Source organism: Rattus norvegicus, chromosome 1, assembly GCF_021556685.1.
Source record: "Rattus norvegicus strain SHRSP/BbbUtx chromosome 1, alternate assembly SHRSP_T2T, whole genome shotgun sequence".
Classification (NCBI taxonomy): Eukaryota; Metazoa; Chordata; class Mammalia; order Rodentia; family Muridae; genus Rattus; species Rattus norvegicus.
The window spans coordinates 62,917,778-62,926,753 of NC_141534.1; the positions used below are offsets into that span (position 1 = coordinate 62,917,778).

Genomic DNA, 8,976 nt, shown 5'->3' on the forward strand with positions numbered 1-8,976 from the left:
CCTCCTCCTCCTACCCCTCCTCCTCCTTCTCCTCCTCCTTCTTCTCCTCCTATTCCACTTCTCCTATTCCTTCTCCTCCAGATTTTTCTCCTCTTCCTCCTGCTCTGCCTCCTCCTCCTGCTCTGCCTACTCCTCCTTCTACTCCTCCTCCTCCTCCTTCTCCTCCTTCTCCTCCTCCTTCTTCTCCTCCTATTCCACTTTTCCTATTCCTTCTCCTCCAGATTTTTCTCCTCCTCCTCCTGCTCTGCCTCCTCCTCCTGCTCTGCCTCCTCCTCCTGCTCTGCCTCCTCCTCCTGCTCTGCCTCCTCCTCCTCATTCTCCTCCTCCTCCTCCTCTTCTTCCTCTTCCTCCTTCTGCTACTGCTAATGCTGCTGGTGCTATTGCTGTTACTCCTGTTGGTGCTGTAGCTTCTGCTGGTGTCTTTTCATTGGCCATGTGTCTGAAATCACCACCTGTTTATACACAGGATATGACAGAATTTCAAGATGGCACTGTGAAAGAAAAAAAGAATTTATTCTAAGCAAAAAAAATATGAGGTAGAATACTTAGATTACCATTTGGAGCTTTGATTGCTTTATTATTTTATTACTTCTTCTCTTCTACTTCTCAGTTAAGATTTTTGAAAGAAATCATTTAGAAATGTTACCAATCAGTAGGCCTTAGGAACAAAAAAAATCAGTATGCAAAAAACTATGCATGCATCCAGGATTCTGACCATCAACAATAACCCACAAACTAGGTTGTTGATACTTATTCAATGACAAACCTTGTTATTAATTTTAAGGCTTAATGGAATGGGACGTCACATTTGAAAAGATAAGACTCTGTTTTGCAGCACTTGGAATTGATGACCACATGTGCTAGGACCAGTAGCCCATGGAAGAGTCCAAGATCCCATGAACCTCTAGTCCTCACCCTGTGGGAGCTATTGGCCTAAGGTGGGGATGGAGTCCATCTGAAGGGATGGGTCAACAAGACAAATCTGTAGAGTGGGGAACTCATCATTCATATTGGGTCCCTGCTGGGAAGAGGAGAAATCAAGAAGAGGCAGGAGGCTTGGTGTTGGGGAAACCTCATAAAGAACTTAGAGAAGATACAAGGTAAGAATTGTGGGGAAAATGGAAACCAGAGACAAGAGGAAGGAGGAACATAGAGCAAACTGGAAAGGACAAAGCACAAAGATACCTGGGCTATGCCTGCTGCTTGTTCTCTGGACTCTCCCTGTGGCTCATTTCTCGGGTGAGATGCTGTTCTGCCCCAGGCGAGGTTTCTTTCTCCTTGGCAGGCAGCAACAAAGATTAATCAGGGCATTTGCTATATTCATGGTCCACACCTTAAAACCTCTGTGCCGGACCCTGCTGGAGATGGGCTTATCCTCTAATGGCGCTCTGCGGGAGAGTAGATTATCTTCTTTTATTTCCTTGTTGCTACTCTTCTCACTGAAGATGCTTGTTGTTTGAATGCATGGGACACTCATGGCACATTTGTGATAGTGGTAGTGCCCTGAGAGGACCAGGCACAGTTGACCTTCTTCCTCCTTTTGGATGAGCCTTCTGGCCATACTGAGATACTTGACCGTGGGAGAATGACACCTGCAAGGTGTCAAGGACTGGCAGGCTTCCACTCCTCTTTCTTTGTAATCTAAAAGCACCTGCAGGATCAAGGCTAGGAAATGGGGCTGCAATGGGACTCACTTGCTGTGCCTGGGCTGTGCAGCCATACCCCGGGAGGGCCTGCTGTTGTAGGAAGTAATAAGTTGCCATTTCCTCATTATATTTTCTTTTTATTAGGGAGTATTTTATTGCAGAGGCTTGAAATCCCATGCATTTCCTCGCACCCAAAATTTCAGGGTCTGGCCTGAGGGGAAGCAGTTCTTCACAACGACCTGTGAACCCCTTCCCGTGTTCTTTGAACCAGGCGTGTTTCATCACCTCACTGGCTGTTGGTCTATACATTGGATTTACTGTTAGTAATTGACTAAGGAGGTTCTCCAGTTCTTCTGAAACCCCACAGGGGGCAGGATACACCCCTGCAACAACTTGTATTTGTAATTCTTGGATGATCACTGAATCAAATGGAAGCTTTCCCACTATCATATAATACAAGACCACTCCTATTGTCCACATGTCATTCTTCATCCCGTCATACAGAAGTCCAAGGAAGAGTTCCGGGGAACCAAAAGAGTACGCACCGCAGTGCTGGTTTAGCATATGTCCAGGTTGTGTTTTGGTGCTAAGCCGAAAGTCGATGACTTTGACCTTTTTGTTTTTATCGATCATTATATTGTCCACTTTCAGGTCTCGGTGAACAATCCCCTTTCCATGGCAGTAGCTCACTGCTGACAATATCTGTTCAAATATTTGCCGGGCCTCATCCTCCTCTATGTGCCCTGACTCTCTGAAGTACTGGTAGAGTTGTTGGCCTTCCACCAGCTCCATTATGAGGTATATTCTAGTTTTGTTTTCAATGACTTGTAAGAGAGAAACAATGTTGGGGTGGTTGATCTTTCTCATTATGTTTGCTTCTGTCATGGCTGGCCGGAACCACTGCTTGTTCCTTCGGAGAACTTTGACCGCCACTGGGGTTCCTGTGAGCTGGTGGTGGGCCAGGAGGACCTTGGCATGGCTTCCTTTTCCAATAGTCTTCAGTACTTTATGTTGGGAATGAGAGGTTCCCTCCTGAGAGATACTGGGATCGGGCCTAGGAGGGGGTAACTCCTTCTCAATCTCTGTAGGCATTTTATCAGTACTAATGCTACCTAAAAATAACAAAAAAAAATGGAATCAAATAATGAAAAAGATGGAGCAATTCAGGAACTAAAATTACACATGTGGAACCTAAAAGAAACAAATGAAACAAAAAGAAAAAAATAAAAACAAAGAAAAGACTAGACTAGAAAAATAGAATAAAATTATGAAAAGGGGGAAAATATGAAGAATCATAAGTAAAAGCCACCCAAATAACCAACCCCAAAAGAGAAAGCCAAGAGCACACACATACTAAATGCAATGATGAAAATAAAAATTGTCATACTACAATAGGATTGTGCAGCCAAAGCTGATCAATACTGTGAATGGATGTAGTTTGAAGAAAAAGGTCAGATGAAAGAAACGAGAGGAGAAACAATTAGTATAAGACAAAACAAAGAAATGTAAAAAGCCAACACTTAAGGGAAACTCCATTGAATTTCAGGACCTAGTGTTCCACAAAACTCCACAACTCTCCAGAGCAAAATACTGAAAATTAAAATTAACCAACCACAAGGAATAAGGCAGTTAAATATCAGTGAACAGTAAACCTTAAACAAAGGCCGAAGAGTCAAAGTGTCACAAAGGGCAAATTTGTATTAAGACTAAGCCAATGATTGCTTGTACTCAATAAATAGAGAAACAGGAATAATGTAAAAGGATGAAACCGCAGGACATTGAAAATGGAGATAGAGTGAATCATCCGACTGCACAAATGTCTATAATCAAAGCAGTAATATAGCATGTGAGAACATAAAAACCACCACCAAAAAATGAAACCAGCAATCCATAATAAAGAAAGAAAGAAAGGAAGAAAGAAAGAAAGAAAGAAAGAAAGAAAGAAAGAAAGAAAGGAAGAAAGATCAAAACCACAATAAGGAAATAGCCAGTGGTCTTGAGAATATATGGCCTAATTCTATCTCTTAAACACAGAAAAAAAAATCAAACCATAAATGAGCAGGCAGCCGTCTACATAGGCCTTTAATCTGATATTATGGGGTTGGCATATCAAAATCCTGGGAGCCACTGGTCAGCCAACACAGGTACTTGGGCAGCAGCAGGCCAGTGAGAGAGCCTGTCTTGAAAATGAGGTTGATGACCTACCTTAGGAACAGGAGCCCGGGCTGACTTCTGGCCTCTACACTCTCTTGCACTGAGGTGAAGGTAGTATAGATACAAGAAGGGGCAAAAGGGGATGGGAACGTGTGTACACACACACACACACACACACACACACACACACACATAGGCACACACAGAAGCACACACAGAAATACACAAAAGTGTACTTATACTCACACAGACAAACTCTTACAAACACCCAGATTCACACAAAACCCAATCACATATGAACAGGTACACACATACTTACACACAAGCACACCAATAAAAACGCACATCACATACACACACAAACATACACACAGGGACACACACATGCACAAGAAAACGTACACACATACAAACACATACACACAAACAAACCTGTAAACTCACACACTCCTACATATACTGACAAACACGGGCGAAAGTGTACACACAGTCACACACAAGGAAATCTGTCAACACACATCATCCTACACACATAGACACATACACATATACACAGTACAGTAAAATCCGATACAACCACACACAGCTCACTAGATACAACCAAGTCCCAGAGGGCTCCACTCCACACCTCCTCTCAAAGCACTCAAAGAAATCCAGGCCTGGCTACAGCTTAACATCTGTTGGCTGCACCTCCTCACAGTCGCTCCTCATGAGGTCACAATAGGACCTGTCATGACATGGTTGGGAAGGGCTTCAAGGCTCTGGCTTCTGTGGGCTATGGAGAGACTTTAGGCTTTTAGAAATCAAAGCATGTAAGATGTTTACCTCTCCTCAGTTCTCTGTTTTGAATATTTGCTGTGCCTCCTGCTTTAAAGTCCTCATGTCTATGCTCGCTGTGTCACTTTTTCTTTGAATTCTGAATGATTAGCCTCAAACTGATGGTACAGATTTTAAAAAATGAAAAAAGACAAAGCTGTGTTTCTAAACTGACCCATCAAGATGACACTGTTCTCATAAATCCTCAGAAAGGCTCTAGGTTATCATCAAACACCTGAGACAAAGCTGCAGGGATAGGCAGAGCACTTGCCTCCCAAGGGTGAGGACTTGAGTTTGAATACCCAAAGCCCACAAGCTCAGCATCTGTGGAGTGGGGAGGGGTTGGGGCTTGAAGACAGGTGGTCTGACATGCAGGCGTGAGGACCTGTCCAGAGGATGGCCCCTGACAGGACATGGGGTAGTGGTATGCATGGACACCTAGGCACATAAGGGGGTATGCATACACATGCAGACACTTCCTCTCACACAGAGGTTGGCATGATGTATAGAAAACCAAGTCCATCCTGAGTGTAGGGCTCAATTTAAATATTAAGGTCCAGTGATGGAACAGGCGTGTATGAGGACAAGGAGCTCTGTGCAAACTGGGACCAGAAGGAACAGAGTGGCTGTGCTGACACAGTTGAAATAAATTCTCAATCACAGTCTGTGAGAGCCAGGTCACAGGACCCAGTCTGCTGTGTTATTTGTGAGCAGCCAGTGCAGCCAGAAGCTAACTATTGAGCACTGACTGGCCCAAGCCCAGAAAGGGTCTCTGTTTTTCAGAGTGCTGGGGGCAGAGCAGTGTGTAGCGCTTTCCTTCTGAAGACTCTTCTGGGGTTTTGAATCCCCTGGAGAGGACCCTCATGGCTGCAGACACTCAGCCTGGGAGGAAAGATCCTCATCTGTGGAGTTCACTGAAAGACCTGAGAGCAGAAAAGGAAAGAAACAGAAAAATGTGCCACCTCTGCTCACTGTGGTTCAGCTTCTGCCTTTGCAGCTGAGCTCAGGTGCCCTGGAGTCCTCCCTAGCCCGAGTCAGTGATCTCAAGTTCAAGTCCCTACTTCCTGGTTTGTAGTATCAAACACAGCACAGTTTCAGGCAAGAAAAGCTGTGAACACCATCTAGACATTGCTGTCTACATTTGAGGGGGACTGTTCGAGCCCCAAAGGGAGCAAGGGTTACAAGGTCAGGTATTACAATAATGGCCAAGGTTGGAATCCAAGTCCCAATCTCCCTTTGCTCTGGGCAGAGGGTAGGCCTGGCAATTGGTTCTTGCTGTGTACATGGGGAGAATCAAAGGGACTTATGGGATCGCTGGCACAGACCGGCCCAAGCATGGATTAGGGAGCCTCACACCAACTCAATATCTGATGTGTTCCCAGCTTTGTCTACCACCCTCAGCTGTGTGCCATTTTCCCTGCCTCGTGCAAGGGACTCTAAACATCTTCCTATAGAAGGCGATCAAAGAGGAGTTGCACAAGGAGAGGTGGCGCTCTGTGGGGAGGTTCACATGGGCTAACATATTAGAGGGCCACAGTCCCAGGACTGATACTGGGTGGACACTCTCCTCTGACATCCAACACAGAGATCTTTGACAGAGATCAAGAGAAGGCTTCTCTGAATAGCTGTGCAGAGCACCTCCAATTCATGGACTCAGGACTGACACCCATAGGATGCTTTTGAGGAGCCGATTGTGATTCAAGGGCTCATCTGCCTGGGTCCCTGTGCCTCTAGAGATGAGCCCAGGCCTTGGCTGTGGATGGTTATGGGGTCAGATCAGAGGATGGGAGGGGGCTTGTCCTTGGCTCCTGGGAGTAGTGCAATTTTTCTTTCCGTGCTCCTGCTTTTTTTGCTTTTCTTTCCCTTGGCCTAAGGAGGGACTGGAAGAAGTCTGTCTATGGGGAGTGAGGCTGTCTGGGAAACTGCTGGCTATTCTACATTGTCATGCAGCTGGGGGCTTGGGGTTGTTGGCAGGATAACCTCTGCACCATTCTAGTCTGCTTCTCTCCACTTTATCCATGCATCCCTGTCCCAGGGCTGGGAGAACTGGATACAAAATCCCACCTGTAGCTTCCAGTCCAGGGATGGAGTCCCTCAGTGAATGGATTCCAGATGGTTCTGTGTAAAGCAGCATCGAACAGGGTAGTTACTGAACATGTAGGTACATGCAGGAGGATACTGCACTGCACCCACCCACATTTCATATAAAACCAATCCTCATGCTCAGGTACTAATTGGTTCTATTTACACCTTTCACCATTTTTGCTACTCACTGTACTGTGAAGGGTGAATTTTTATTGTTTCACTTCTGCAAAGAGACAGAGTTTAGCATTGGACACTCCCTACGTCATGGCTGGAAGGGAGGCCTTAACACCCATGTGTCCTTCAAGGAAAAAGCTCTTTCATAGGATGCCTCCCTGAGTCCCAGGATGCGTGGAGGGCTCTGGGCCCTATCCAGGGTTGACCTCAGTATATTAACGGGAGCAGAGGCTTCTCTCTGATAGAACAGTACCACCCTCCTGCAAGATGTCTATGATGGTTTGTATATGCTTAGCTCAGGGAGTGGCAATATTAGGAGGCGTGGTCTTGTTAAAGTAGGTGTGTCACTGTGGGCATGGGCTTTAAAACCATTTTCCTATCCACATGCAAGCCAATCTTCCCCAAGCAGCCTTCAGATGAATATGTAGACCTCTCACTTACTCTGGCACCATGACTGCCTGGATGCTGCCATGCTCCCAGCTTGATGATACTGGACTGAGTCTCTGAACCTGCAATCCTGTGTCCATTAATGTTGTCCTCATAAGAGCTGCATTGGTCATGGTGTGTCTGTTCTCAGCAGTAAACCCCTAACTGAGACAATGTCGATGTTCCCTGCCTCAGCTTCCTGGCTATAGAAGCTTCACACATGAGCGGCATTCTCTTGGGATATGGGCCTAATAGGCTCTAGGCTGTCTGCTTGATCTGAGAGTGCTAGGACATCCTGCTCCTAAGGGCATTGTTACTGTTCCCATGCAATACTGTGAAAACATCAGCAGGCTCCTGCTTTCTTACCCCCCTGAACACAATGCTGCCTTTTCCAGGTTTGGATCCAACATATCTCAGAACCTCCTCAGGAACTATGTGTTTCCCAAGGATTACCTGCACTTGCTTACACACCCCTGTCCTGTGTTCTGAAAACTTTTCAAAGCCCATTCTTCTGAGACTGGTGAGTTCAGGACAGTAGTCCCAAGTGTCTTGTCCTACGCTGACAGTTCATTCTCATGAGGCATCACCTGCCCTTGACAGAGGATTTTTCCAAGGGGCATTGGATGTGCAGGAGAATTGTGTGTGCTGACTCCTGTCAGATCAGCACAGGATAGCATCAAGGCCCCATTTGCTCTTGATTTTGGAACTCATGGTCTTGGCACTGTCTTGTTGGTATTTAGGTCCCTGTCAGTCCCTAATTGAATTTTAGCATGGGAACCCAGGGCGGTTGTCTACAAAGATATTCCTAGTATGGACCACATCTTCACCGTGCCATACGTAAAGCACAACAAAACACCAGGCAGGCAGAGAAACCTCAGGGGCTGGAACTGGCATGTTCAAACACTCTGGCTTGACCTTGGCCATCAGAGATTCAGAGAACAGCTTCTATGTAGGAAGATCTCCTTCTTCCTCTCAGAGTTTAGGACATCTAGAGGTAGGCTAAGGTGCTGGCACACATGTGAGCAGGGTCAGCACTCTGGGCTTGTTCAGTGTCAAAGCCTCCCTGCCAACCCTGTATCACAGTCACAGCAGCCCATCTCATGAGAATTCTTGGGGTGCTGATATCCTGGATGAATAATCCATGTTCTGCTGCTAGTTTCTTTGCTTCCACATGGACAACTGAGAGAAGGGATTGATTAAGTGTAGGTGAGGGTGCCCTGCAAATATCTACTTGGTGTTACCAAAGACAATGGGTTCTGACTGGCAAGATCTTTGAATTAGATTTTGAAAAATGCCACCTTGGGACAGTTAGTAGGAACTCTCAGGAAAGTGCAGCGTGGTGGGCACAATGGGACAGGATCCCTGAGGCTGGTGCAGTGGGACAGGGTCGTTGGGGCAGGTAAAACTGAGTAGGAACCCTGAGCCAGGAACAACAGGGCAGGGACCCTGGTTCAGTTACAACAGAGCAGGGATCCTGGGGGAGATGCAATGGGGCAGGAGTCCTGGGGAAGGGATCTTGTAGTAGTGGCCCTGTGGCATGTGTAACTGACAGGGACCCTGGGTCAGGTGCACTGTGACGTGCACCCAAGCTGGAATGTTCAGGCAGGTATGTGTTTGCTTCATGCAGCTGCTGTCTGAAGTAGAGAACACTGGCAACTGCCCCAGAGGGGATTTT

General features: G+C 46.3%; 1 pseudogene across 1 annotated transcript; it reads right to left on the reverse strand.

Annotated features, from left to right (window-relative positions):
• Nucleotides 1-1,185: 1,185 nt before the first annotated feature.
• Nucleotides 1,186-4,445, reverse strand: LOC148007103 (sperm motility kinase Y pseudogene; annotated as a pseudogene). The gene is made up of 2 exons (XR_015646210.1): nt 3,852-4,445; nt 1,186-2,758 (listed from the first exon to the last, which is right to left on the reverse strand). The product of XR_015646210.1 is annotated as a sperm motility kinase Y pseudogene (transcript).
• Between the last annotated feature and the right edge of the window lie 4,531 nt (nt 4,446-8,976).